The following is a 12299-nucleotide window of genomic DNA, read 5'->3' as shown; positions in this document are numbered from 1 at the left end:
GAAGTGTTGTTAAAAGCTGGCAGGAATAACTCACATATATGTCCAGGTAACACTTTTTTAGTGATAACACCATAACCACTGCAGAGATGTGCTGTCACTGAATTTGAGTGCAAGAGTCATGTAGCATCTCGTGCCAGTGTGCCACATCCAGAGCTGATTTAAGACAGTGTATGTGACTTCAGAAACTGTTAATGGAGTTTCAGAACATATATTACATAGATTACTGTGCAAAGGTCCCGAACCATCACTCATTTTGTTATGCGTTGCTAGGGAAATTGAAAATAGGTGAAATGCAGTAAATAAGGCAAAAACAGAGTTTTTGAAAATCAGTATTTGGTATGGTCACCTTTTTTCTTTGACACATCCTGAACTCTCTTCCTCAAGCTGTCAGGTCATGTGAGGACTGACTCCCTGCTGGACTCCCACCCTCAAGTGGTCACTAAAAGAACTGCAGATACAAGTTATAGATACAATAGTTCATTAAAAAATCAAAACATTTTATGATTTTTCAATGATTTAAAATTGATTTTAGACATGACAAAAAGAGAAGCAGACACCATGCAGCATGAGCCACTTGGACACAAGCAAGTTTCTGCTGTGTAAACTACTGTTTCTAATGTCTTACAATATCTGAAACATCTGCTGCCTTCAGTCCGGTGTTACTGTACTTATGCACTTGGGCCCTGATACAAAGACACAACAAAAATGTAAGTGTATTGTTAAATAATCCTCAATAAGACTTAAAGCTAACTGAATAACTTTTGTGGCACAGAAGCAAGAACCAGCACAGCTGTGTTTGTGTGTCCTTGCAACACTGTATCACATGCTGAATCTCTGGTGTGTTCTTAGCAGCACGTGGGCACATGTGGCTCACATGTGGCTCACATGTGGCTCACATGTTCATGTTCACATACTTTCACCTCAGTCACTTTCACTCTCACACACACACACCTACACACACACACACGCACACTTCAAAGTAAAGACGCTGGCAGAAAGACATATCCTTTAATTTTTCCCTCTTCCACTGATTTGAACTGCATTTATGTTGCATCATGTTGCTTCACATTTTTGTACCTTGCTTGCTGAACCTGGTTGACATCATTGTCTCACTCAGTCTGTCATCGTTTGAGCAGCTGGTGGAGAAATGTTCAAAGGTTTCATTCACCAGAATTTTCTAGGAAAACTCGATGTAACGTGTGAAGTCCAGGTCAGCTGAACGGAGGAGCCTGACCCTCCACAGACCTCACAAACACAGAGCCGACTTTAAAAGTTTAAATAATGGTTAACTACTGAGGAGTTACACACTCTTCTGTGCTGCGAAGGTTGAGACTTTGAAGCTTTCACGTGTCCATCTCTTGCCAGTTTCCTAACTGATCTCTATATCTATGTTTTATTTTTACCAAGTGGTACAGACATTTTATTTCTACACTTCTGAATTCAGAATTTTTCACTTCTTTTTAGCTCGTGATGGGCTTTGACCTGTTAAGTTCACTTTAAAGTGCAATGGCAATCATGCGTGCTGATGCTGAAACAAGATCTTGTACTGACACTTCAGCTGAAAGACTATTCACTGAAGTTGTGTTTTTTGGAACATGGCAGTTTTCTTGATCCTGCTTGTACAGGATTTCTCAATATTCCCGACCCCACTGGAAAACATTCTTACTGTTCACCCCAAAACCGTAGACTGCAGTGGAATTTATGTCTTCTCCCATCCCACGGGTGAAAACATGCTATATCACTGTGAAGCACTGACAATACTAACTCCGGTGAGAACACAACCCAGAATATCTGTCCCTGGATCCATGCATATATATGTATAACCTCTCTTTGTGAGCACAATCATTGACATAATACATTTTCCAGCCTTTTAACCCAACAACTAAGAGTTAACCATCCCATTTCAGAGATCCACTTTTCCCCCACTTGTTGGTTTATTGTATTCACTCACTGGTTAGATTAAGGGACTGGGTTAAAAGACAGCCCTTCACAACAATAACTTGTTTTGTTGACAGATGGTAAGTGGTAAATTAAGAGTGGATCTTCGTTGATCCTGTAAAGCAACATGCGTCACAGCACAGACTAAAGGACACCGTGTCCATAATTTACAAACTGGCACTAACTGACATCCTGGGGATGAGAACAAGCTGTGCAGGAAGGTCGGTACTACAGTGTTTGCCATCTAAATCATTGAAGGAAATGTAAACATACACACACACAACACACCCAGCTGAATTTGTCATCGGGGCAATACACTGCACACATGTGCCAAGTTTGTGTATGCAGAATTAGAAAGATGCACACGCACATGCTCATATATTAAATATTTGCATTTTACACACACACACACACACACACACACGGACAGTTCAGGTTTGGCCCATCAAAGACAAATATAGCTGTTAACATTTCAGGGCAGCAAATTAAGTGAAATGACATTTAATTAATATTTAATGATCGCAACACTAATTATATTTTTCCAACAAGCACTGTAATAACTTTCTGCTCTATTTGTCACACTATGAGAGATGGCCATAAGAAAATATTGGTCTCAGTTTGTGATTACGTACAATGTCATTATGTAGAATGGTGGGATGATGTGCAAGCAGAGACATTAGCCCGCGTTATCGATCAGCGTCTCTGTCACCGTTTGGAAAGTCAGCAAAATGACGAGCAACTGTTGGTCACAGAGTTGAGAGCTTCCATTACAAACCTACAATCTACAACTTCTTGTCACCAGGTGCATCTTTTCAGGCGTGTTTCCTCCATTTTGCTCATTCAAATGGAATTTATGCATTTCAGGGAGGTGGAGTGATTTCTTGAACCCATTTCTCGCCCTGATGATGCTGTTATCAAGCCGTTTAGTCTGAATCTTAAATTTAAGTTTCGTTCTTCCAGTTTTCATTTTTTATTTTTTTTAATATTTTTGCTTTTTTTAATGCTGATTCTAAAAAACACATGGACTTCCTTGGAAACCCATAAAAACTGTTAAAATATTGAAAGCAAGGCACCACATTGTGAGGCCACAGTTTGCCTCCATGTTTAAAACTTTGGTGATATGTAAGGTTTATTGTCATATTCATACAGACATATTTGTACTCGTAGTTACATTACATCTATGGCAATGTTGTAGACGTGGTTTAAAAAGTTACTTTCTTTAAGGGGTAAATAACTAAATTAATGCATCGCTTTTTGTTGAAGTTTTGTTAAAGTAATGCACAATGTGTACACAATAGAAAGATATAGAATTTCTCCAGAATTAAATTAAGTGCAAGAAAGGAAAAAAAACAGACAGTTTCTGCATTATGACACCTCTGTCTGTGGTTGTAACTGTTTCTGTGGCAGGATGCCTTGGTATGTTTCCGGGAGAAGTGCTATGGGTTCAAACCCCTGATTGAGTCAGATAATTTGGGCTCTCCTCCCTCAGCAACAACCAACCATCTGCGCTGAAGCAACATAGGCTCCAGTCAACAAATGCTCACACTCGGTAACATAATCAGTTGGGCAACCTGCACATTTTCTGCAGCCAGCTTTGCATCTGTTTTAAAACTCACTTTCAGGTTGTGGTTGGAAAAAAGAGTGAATCTACTAAAGTTAGGTAACAGCTTGAGGTTTGGAAAGTAAGCTACACATTTCAGGATGTTGTATCATGAAAATTCATTTTTCAGTGTTCAGGGGAGCCAGATGATTTTAGGACTCAACATATCCTGAATATTTAAGTTTGAGCTTCAAGTCCCCCTCCATGCTTTTTCTGCTTTTCTTTATATACTGATTAAAATTTCACATAATGTGTCAAACACCCCAAATTACTGTAAATGTTGATTTTTTTTTCTGCTTTTAGCTTTCTATGATGTCATTGAGAGCACATGCCCCTTGTATAGTTGTCTCTGGCAAGGTGGCTCCATCTGCAAGCTCAAAAGCCCCGCCCACCTGCTGTTCATTTTTATTTGTGGAGGATTAGCCAATAAGAAGACACCTTAAAGGAAAGGTGGGATTAACCAGGGAGTAGCTAAAGCACACAGTATAAAAGATTGTCAAAGCTTCTGAGTTTGAAAAATGAAGCTGACCCATGAGCTGCATTCTTAGTAATGGCCATTAATGGGCGATGGCCATGATTGCAAAAAGGCTTATTGTTCTAAAGAAGACTATAGGAAAACGTTCCTCTGTCCGGACCTCAGTAATCACTTTCCGGCATAATAAGTTTTACTCATATTGGGGCATCGTGTTAATTTCTGTCATTCTGAATGTCAGAGAGAAGAATTATCCAGGATGTGCTCGCCTAATGACTTGTGATTGACAAGTCTCACCTTGAGGCTTCATATATGGATTAAACAGTGGGTGACACCACAGTAGCTTTAACATTACAAACCACATCATCTTTTATAGTGTGTATGCTAAAGCAGCTTGTTTTAGACAGAAGATGAACCTATTGCCTGCTCCAAGGTTAAGAATCAGAAAATTATGGAGGAATCATTCAAACCTCTTCAAGTAAATTCCAGTAAATTTACTGTAAAATTGTGGCTGAAAGAGCCTGTTAACACCCAAACCAGGAAACATTAGCCTGCCATGTTTTTCTGCGCAGTGGAGGTTTAGCTGTTGGTGGCCAGCATCTCTCTCTACTCATCATCATTGTAAACATGTGGGTAAGTGTACTTTCCCTTTTTCCTTGGCTTACTCTATTTGTAATGTGATTTCACATGGCATTTGTTGAGTGCTCTGTTTGCATCAGCTCATGATTGAGCAGCTAAGCCATAATCAATTGAAAGTGTGCATATCTGAAGTATAAAAAACATTTCTTTCAAGTTGAACTTTATTTTTGGAACAATGTCAAATATTGCTCAAATCTGTTTTTTTCACCCTAATTGTCCCTTTCGTATATAAATAAGAGGATTTGAAACAACAACCTGGATTCCTTCCTAGATGAAGATGCTGAGTTTCCAGACCTGCTTATTGAAGAACTTGGTCAGCAAGATTGCTCCTTTTGGGATAGTCTATCATGAGCTATCAGCTATCATGAGACCACTGTCAAGCAGCATCAGGACAGAACTGCATTAAACTGTCTGTCATGGCTGTCAGGAGCAGGAGCCATGACTTTAGAAAATACTGTTAGAAATCATCTTCTAGGATCAGTTTTTTCTAATGAAGCAACCTAAATAAAATAAAATGATGCCTTCAAATACTTTCAAGAAACCCGTGAGCCCATGATGATCCTGTCCTGAGCTGACATGGACAAATTAGGTCAGGGTCAAGCTCAATTTACACCCTTTGTTTTAATAAATAAAGTCTCTCAGTCACACACAAACACAAAGCTGCATGCAGTGCAAAAATGTAAATGCTAACTTCTTTGACTGCACGCTTTCTTAGCACATGATAGAATCTAAACACACACACGGTCACCACTATGACATTTTCCAGGTACACTGTGTACATGCACACCTAGTAACACATTAACTCAGTGTGTTGCTTGTGCAGCTCCAGAGCGCTGATGTGGACACACCAGCTGACAGAGTGACTGCTGAAAAAAACAGCACTACAAGCACAGCGCGTCTAAGCTGAGAGTGCAGCTAGAGTAACAGAGACACTGAAATACTATCCACTCCCAGGTAGAGATGACCTGTCACACGGTGCAAGAAGCAAGTCCAGTATCTGGCTGAAAGCAACCAAAATCATCCAGAGTGAATGACAAAGCAAAACCTCGCAAGGACCTTTTTTTAATGTTGCACGAGAAAAATGGTTTCTCTGAGTGGCAATTTTTTAAATTAAATTCTTTGGTAGCACTTATAATAATGTCACATTATTAAGCATTATTAGGGTATTAGCAAGTGCTTATATAGCATTACTCCTCCTTAGTATACCATTTACAAATATCGATATATTGTTATGACTATGATTATGATTATAATTATTACTAGCAGTGCTCTAGTAGCAGTGACAGATGTACATGGTGTAACAGTAACGGATTTATAAATGTATAAATGTATTTCTAAATGACACACTAAGAAGGAGTATTGATATATAAATGATGAATTAAGCACTTGCTAATACCGTACTAAAGCTTGATAGTGTGACTTTATTATAAACCGCTACAAAATCTTCTCATTAGACACTTGAGAGGGGGGCATTGTCTGGTGGGGTTCATTCATGTGAAGATAAGAACTGTTGCTGTAGATGTTCTCTCCAAACAGCAACAACTAGTAACTACTGAAGAAGAAGGAAAACAAAAGCTATCAATACTTTACTCAGTTTTCTGGTTCAGATTCCACATTTATAGCTTTGATATTAATGTTTTAACTGATGCTAACAAGTTTGGTAAGCTTATCCATGGTGGCCAAAACCATTCCTTGTACCAAGCTGCAAAAACCTGTATTTTTGGAGCCAGTGAAGGAACTGCAGTTTTGGCACTTCCTCACAGGCTTCTTCTTCTTCTGGTTCTTCTTCTACTTCTTCTTCTTCTTCTTCTACTTCTTCTTCTAGCTGCATAGGTTTTTGCTTGCCCCCAGCATACAGTTTTTAACATTTGATTATATTTTTTGTAAACAGTTTGGCTGTTTACGAGGGTATTCATATAACTACATCACTATGGACATTACGTACACTACCATGTGAGCAGCACAATATAAACAGTACTACTCAACTGAAAACTTAGAAACTAAAAACAAAAACAGTGAGAGATAGGGGTCAGGGAAACAGTACACAGATGGTTTATAATGCAACAAAGTAACAGAAAGCGACATGTAAAATGTGCCTGGTCATTGTCTCAGTGGCAGAAACAGACCAGTAAGAATACATGAGGTCTTACAGTGCAGATAACAATCACAAGTCAGAGAACTATGAAAATTTGTAACTGTTGTCTTACTGAGATAAAGTTATGGTTTCACTATATTCAAAGACTGCAAGTTGTGCAAATGGATAGATTGGATATATTGTTATTGGCACTTAAGCTAACCTAATCTAATAAATAAGAAGGTGACAAGGAACTAAGATGCATGAGTCATTGTCTTTTTGTGTTGGCCCATATGCTATAGAAACTTTTATGTTACCCTCAGTAAGTCGTGGCACATGGCTCCCCGTCATTGACCCTGCTGGAGGTTTCTTCCTATTAAAAGGGAGTTTTTCCTTACCACTGTCACCAAAGTGCTTGATGAAATGGGTTTATTTCTTTGTTGGGTTTTTTATCTGTATTATTGTATGGTCTTGACAATATAAAGCACCTTGAGGTGACTGCTGTTGTGTTTTGGCGCCAAGAGTGAATAGTTTCTCTATGGGTAGCCTCGGCCTTTAATAAGAATATACCAGTCAGATATTTGGACATGACATTGGTCTGATCAGTGAGTCCATGTGTTCAGTTCATTTGTCGGTTTGTTGTTTTGTGTTTACTTCAACAGCAGCAGTGCAGAGGTTTCTAGCATGGATGAGGCTACCAACAAAGGGTGAGTCATGTGGAGGTATTTTCCCCTCTTGTCTTTGTGTGGTTGCAGTATCTTTGACTTAATCATAAACTGTGGTCAAGTCAGTTAATGTGACTGAAAAGCTGAGAAGACAAAGCTTTCTGTTTTGTTCACTCCAGTTTTTATCTGTGACACTTGTTGAAAAACTCTCATTGCACTTAAAGAGATATAATGAATTCTCATGAAGTTGATAAAAATCACCTTGTCTTTCAGTAAACACTCTCACACTGAGCTGACAGATGACTTGTGCAAATATATGTAACGCAGGTGTATTTGTTTTCTGTTTTTATATCTTGGGCCTGACGTCATTTCCACTTTGTGTTTAAGTTGATATTAATGTTTCCTCACATATAAAGATAAAGTGCAATTTTTTTTCTTCTGAGTAAATACGAAAATATATTAATTTAGTTAACAAACAAATAAAAGGATTGGTGCATATCTAGTCTTTAATGTCTATGGGTGGTGATGATAAGGCGAAGTTTGCCCTCCTTGATGAGCAGTGGAGCCCTTCTTTCTTATCCAGTGAGATGGTACTGAGGAACTTGAAATATACACTGGGGAGGTAGGTGGTGGGGGAAAGCCTCAACAAAATGACAATCCTTTTGTTTTGTGAATATACAAAGACAGTTTTTTGTTTCCACGCCTGTTCACCAAAAAAGTTGCACCTTTTTGGTTGATGACTCATTGTTGCTGAGGAGACCCACACCACGGTGTTATCTGCAACCTGAGAAAGTGGTTTGGATGGAAAATACAATGATGAATCACTAAAGTGAGTAAGCAGCTCATAGGGATCCTGTGCTCTTTGTGAGGGTCAGTGCCAATCCAACTTGCCCGAGGCCTCCCAGTCAGGAAAGTTCATGACTCAGTTACAGTGAGAGGTGTTGATGTCGAGTGAGCTCAGTTTTCCTGGGACATACTGAAGCATGATTATGTTGCATGCTAAACTAAAGTCTGTGAACAGTATTCTGACACAAGCGTCCTCCTCCAGAGGTCCTCAAATGTGATGAGGCTGAAGCAAGTGCAAGGAATATAGTGTCATCAGTAGAGCGAATGAATGGTTTCCAAACTGGAGAGAGTCCAGGGAGGTGGTTAGTGCAGACTGGTTTCAAGCCTAGCCTCCTGAAACAGAATAGGCTGCCGGGGGTGAATTTGAAACTGCCTGGCTCAGGTAGTTGTTGAAGGTGTTGGTCAAGACATCATCCAGCTGATCTGTACATCTGATCAGCACACTTACAGAGCAGAAGGTTTAGACATAAGTTGATTCCACACATGAACTCGAATCGGGTATGGATATGCAGTATTATAGTAGGAAATAGTATTCACACTACTGCAGTATCAGCTGTACTTTTCTTACACGACTACAACCTGACATCACTCAGACTTTGTAGCAGGGAGCTAGCAGGGTAAACACCAGCTAATCTCACATGCAGCTGCATCCAAAAGTCAATGGCTGTTGTAATCGAGAAAAGTCACAGAGAAAATCTTTTATGTGCAGTTTAAAAATGATCACTGACAAAAGAGAATAGAAAATCTCTACAGACATATATGATGTTTTAAAAAAAAATTCTTTATGTGGATTGTTTGCTTTTTGCTGTGTTGTGAACAAGTCATTCGTTGACATCAGTGATTAGTGGGCTTCATTTCTATGCCATTAACTTTCTGTAGCTTTTTGTGGAAAATTCACAAACCACTACAGTCAAGCGAGAGAGTAGGTGAAAGTTACATTTATAATTCTCAATCTCATGTAGATATTGGAAAGAAACAACAACAAAAAAATAATAATACATGGCAAATTTGAATAGAACTTGTTTATTTGAATATTTTGTTAATATTTTGCGTGCTGTGACTTGAAAGTCTTGGAAAACTAACTGTAGTTCACATACATATCGTAACTCCAAATTTAAGTTGGGGACAAGCTTTGCTCTTATTTACACTGTGATGGAAATGAAGACTACACACACACTCACCTGTAAGTAAGATTTACAGGTGCGTTGATCCACACCTGCCAGGTTGTGACCGTTAGAGGGAAATTCTGTTCTAATGAAACAAAACTCCTTCCACTTCCTGTAACTGTCTATACAAACACAGCTGTTATCTTAAGTATTAAAAGCGAGTTTAAATTAAGTCACTCAGATATGGATCTATCTCATTTTAATATTTCCAAAACAACAGTTTAACAGGTCATTTACCCATCCTGTAAGAAAGCCTTGATTCCTTGATTTCCTGCTAATTTTCTTGTTTTAGGTGCATTTTTAAAGTAATACAGAAAATATTGTTTTCACATGAACAAAGATCTCCACTAACTTTTTCAGTGTTAGTAAAGAAGAAGAAGGAGTAACTTTTAATTTACTTTGTTAGCATGAGAATTATTGCCGTCATTAGTATGTCAGCATGCATAACAGACACTGAATTGTAGGTGGTACTGGCAATATATGTTTTCAGAGATTAGAACAGTTAAACAGGTGTGGGGGTGTTGGGCTTCACTGTATATTGTCCTAGTTAGTACTTCCTGTTCCTGCTCCTGGTCAGGTGGAAAACTATAACAGTTAAATGATTCACTACCAACAGTGCTGTCATTGTAATGATAGATTGGATATGGAGTTCCTTGCTTGTTAGGATGAGGGTGTGGAGCAGTAAAGAAAGTAAAAATCTTTTGATAAACAAGAATCGGACATCCTGTTCAAATAGTTGACAAATAAAAGTGACCTTAGAACATTTACCACTCCCTATTCACAACTCACTTACTGATATGTGTTTTATGGAGTATAACTCAGTGTACGGCACATTAAAGTTTGTTTTATCAGTAACATTTGAACTTACACATCTGAGAATGACATGTACAGCTGTGAATGTTTAAACATTACAAGGCACTAAATAAACAGTTTTAAGCACAGCTGAACCATAAAACATGTCACATTTAAAATGAAATGTACTGAAAAGCCTACCTAATGCAATTTAGCCATTAACTGCTTATATGACATTTGTCTGCCTGTGCTGCTTTTGTGTTCTACAATGTTAGGTTCTCTTCACTGGTTAAAGAAATTTTTTCATTCATTTCCTGAGGCATAAATGATCAGGCCCATTACATCTTAATGGCCTCATAGTACCATATTACCCCAGTAGAGCAGTTCCTTCCCAGACTGCACGTGTACTCCTGGTTTCTGGAGACTTTAAAACCAGACAAGAGCCCCCTCTCGCCTGCCTAACCAGCTCCCAGTTTGGGTTCAGAAGACAGACGCCCTCTGTACTCTATACTTAGGCTTCAAATTTTCATTTCTGATAAGTTTTTAAGTTAAGCCTGAATCAGTTTCCTGCCATAGCCTCAGGCTGTCTATAATGTCTGATCCAGTCTGATATTTTTTCCCCATTTAATCAACCAGGAACCAGGAATCTCCCTTCTGGAAAGTTTTTAAGGTTGCCTAGATTGTGTTTGTTGTGTTATTTGATGTCAGTTTTATTAGATTTTTTGAAGCCAATAAATATGCGTAGTGTGGTCAGTAATGCTTAGTGGAGAGTATGCGGGAGTCCCAGTTTTTTTTTTTTTTAGTTGACCATCGTTTTCAAAACAGCTACATAATAACAATTCATTTTCATATTGAACAAAGAAATTCTGCTGATATGCTGATGATAAAAAGCAGACCTGTAAGCATTTCATGTTAGATCTATCGTAACACAATTAGGGTCAGCTAGATGCTTAACAAATGCAGCATTTGCATCTGGACAGATTCATCTGCTATCACCTTATTTTAGGATAAAAATGCTTAAGCCACATGGATTTGTTGAAGATTTAAAAACAGCTTTAATTCCCCCTTATTGTATGATCATCGGCTCATGTTAGGTATGCTGAAAGGTCACTTTAGTGCAAATAAGAACAAATACTGTGAGTGTGTCTTTTCTTTGAATTGTTAGTCTCACTGATTAAACATAAGTCCTTTTGATTGTGGGTCATTGTGCTGTTGTGGCTCAAAGAAATCTAGAAAGATTTTATCAGCTTCTTTTTCTTGAAACTGTTTTCCCGTGAAGTTTATCATACGGTGCTGTAAAACATTAACGCTGGTGCTATTGTCAGCCAAAGGTGTCTGGGAGGTTAGGGTGGTGGAAATTGTTAGAAGTCTACTCACTATTCTTAATTTATGCAAAGCGCTTGAGTGAACAAGCTACTGTTTGTCAGCCACTCCTTCCATTTATACACTTAGAATCACACTGTGGCCCTCGCTCAAGGACACAGGACTATGGTTCCTTAGACTCTAGCAGGAGAACAGATGCCATTCTCCATGTCTTGAATGATATGAGAAAGATCTCGGTGACAGCGTTTCATTAGCTGGAAAAATCTTCTTTGGGGTGTTTGATTATTTTTCAGTCTTCATCTTCAAACTTTAAAGTGCCACAGTTGCATAAAGAGTCAGTGTAAAGACAAGAATACAGATTGATTTCCTCTTCTAGGTGGTGCATTGAAAACTATAGCTGAGCTGAGGTTTCAACTTATGCGTGAGCTTTACCAAGCTGTGTCACAAACCTTGTGAGACACCATAAAAACTGAGACTGCAGGTGAATACCAAAAACAGAAGTGGAGTTTCTGCTCAGTTCTGAGTTTGCTCAGAGTCTGAAACACACCATCAGTGCCTAAAAACCTTGATTACAGGTAATATCTGTATATCTGCTATTAGTGTCAAGAGGTTTACAGGTCAGCCTTTCCAGGTTAACCTCAATGATGAGGTTCTGTCTTTCTTTGTCTTTGAAGTGGTTATATTATCTAATCTATCTATCTATCTATCTATCTATCTATCTATCTATCTATCTATCTATCTATCTATCTATCTATCTATCTATCTATCTATCTATCTATCTATC

The sequence above is a fragment of the Haplochromis burtoni genome, unplaced genomic scaffold, assembly GCF_018398535.1.
Source record: "Haplochromis burtoni strain Fernald_Lab_line unplaced genomic scaffold, NCSU_Asbu1 Contig_183, whole genome shotgun sequence".
NCBI classification, from domain to species: Eukaryota; Metazoa; Chordata; class Actinopteri; order Cichliformes; family Cichlidae; genus Haplochromis; species Haplochromis burtoni.
This window is presented reverse-complemented; position numbering follows the sequence as displayed.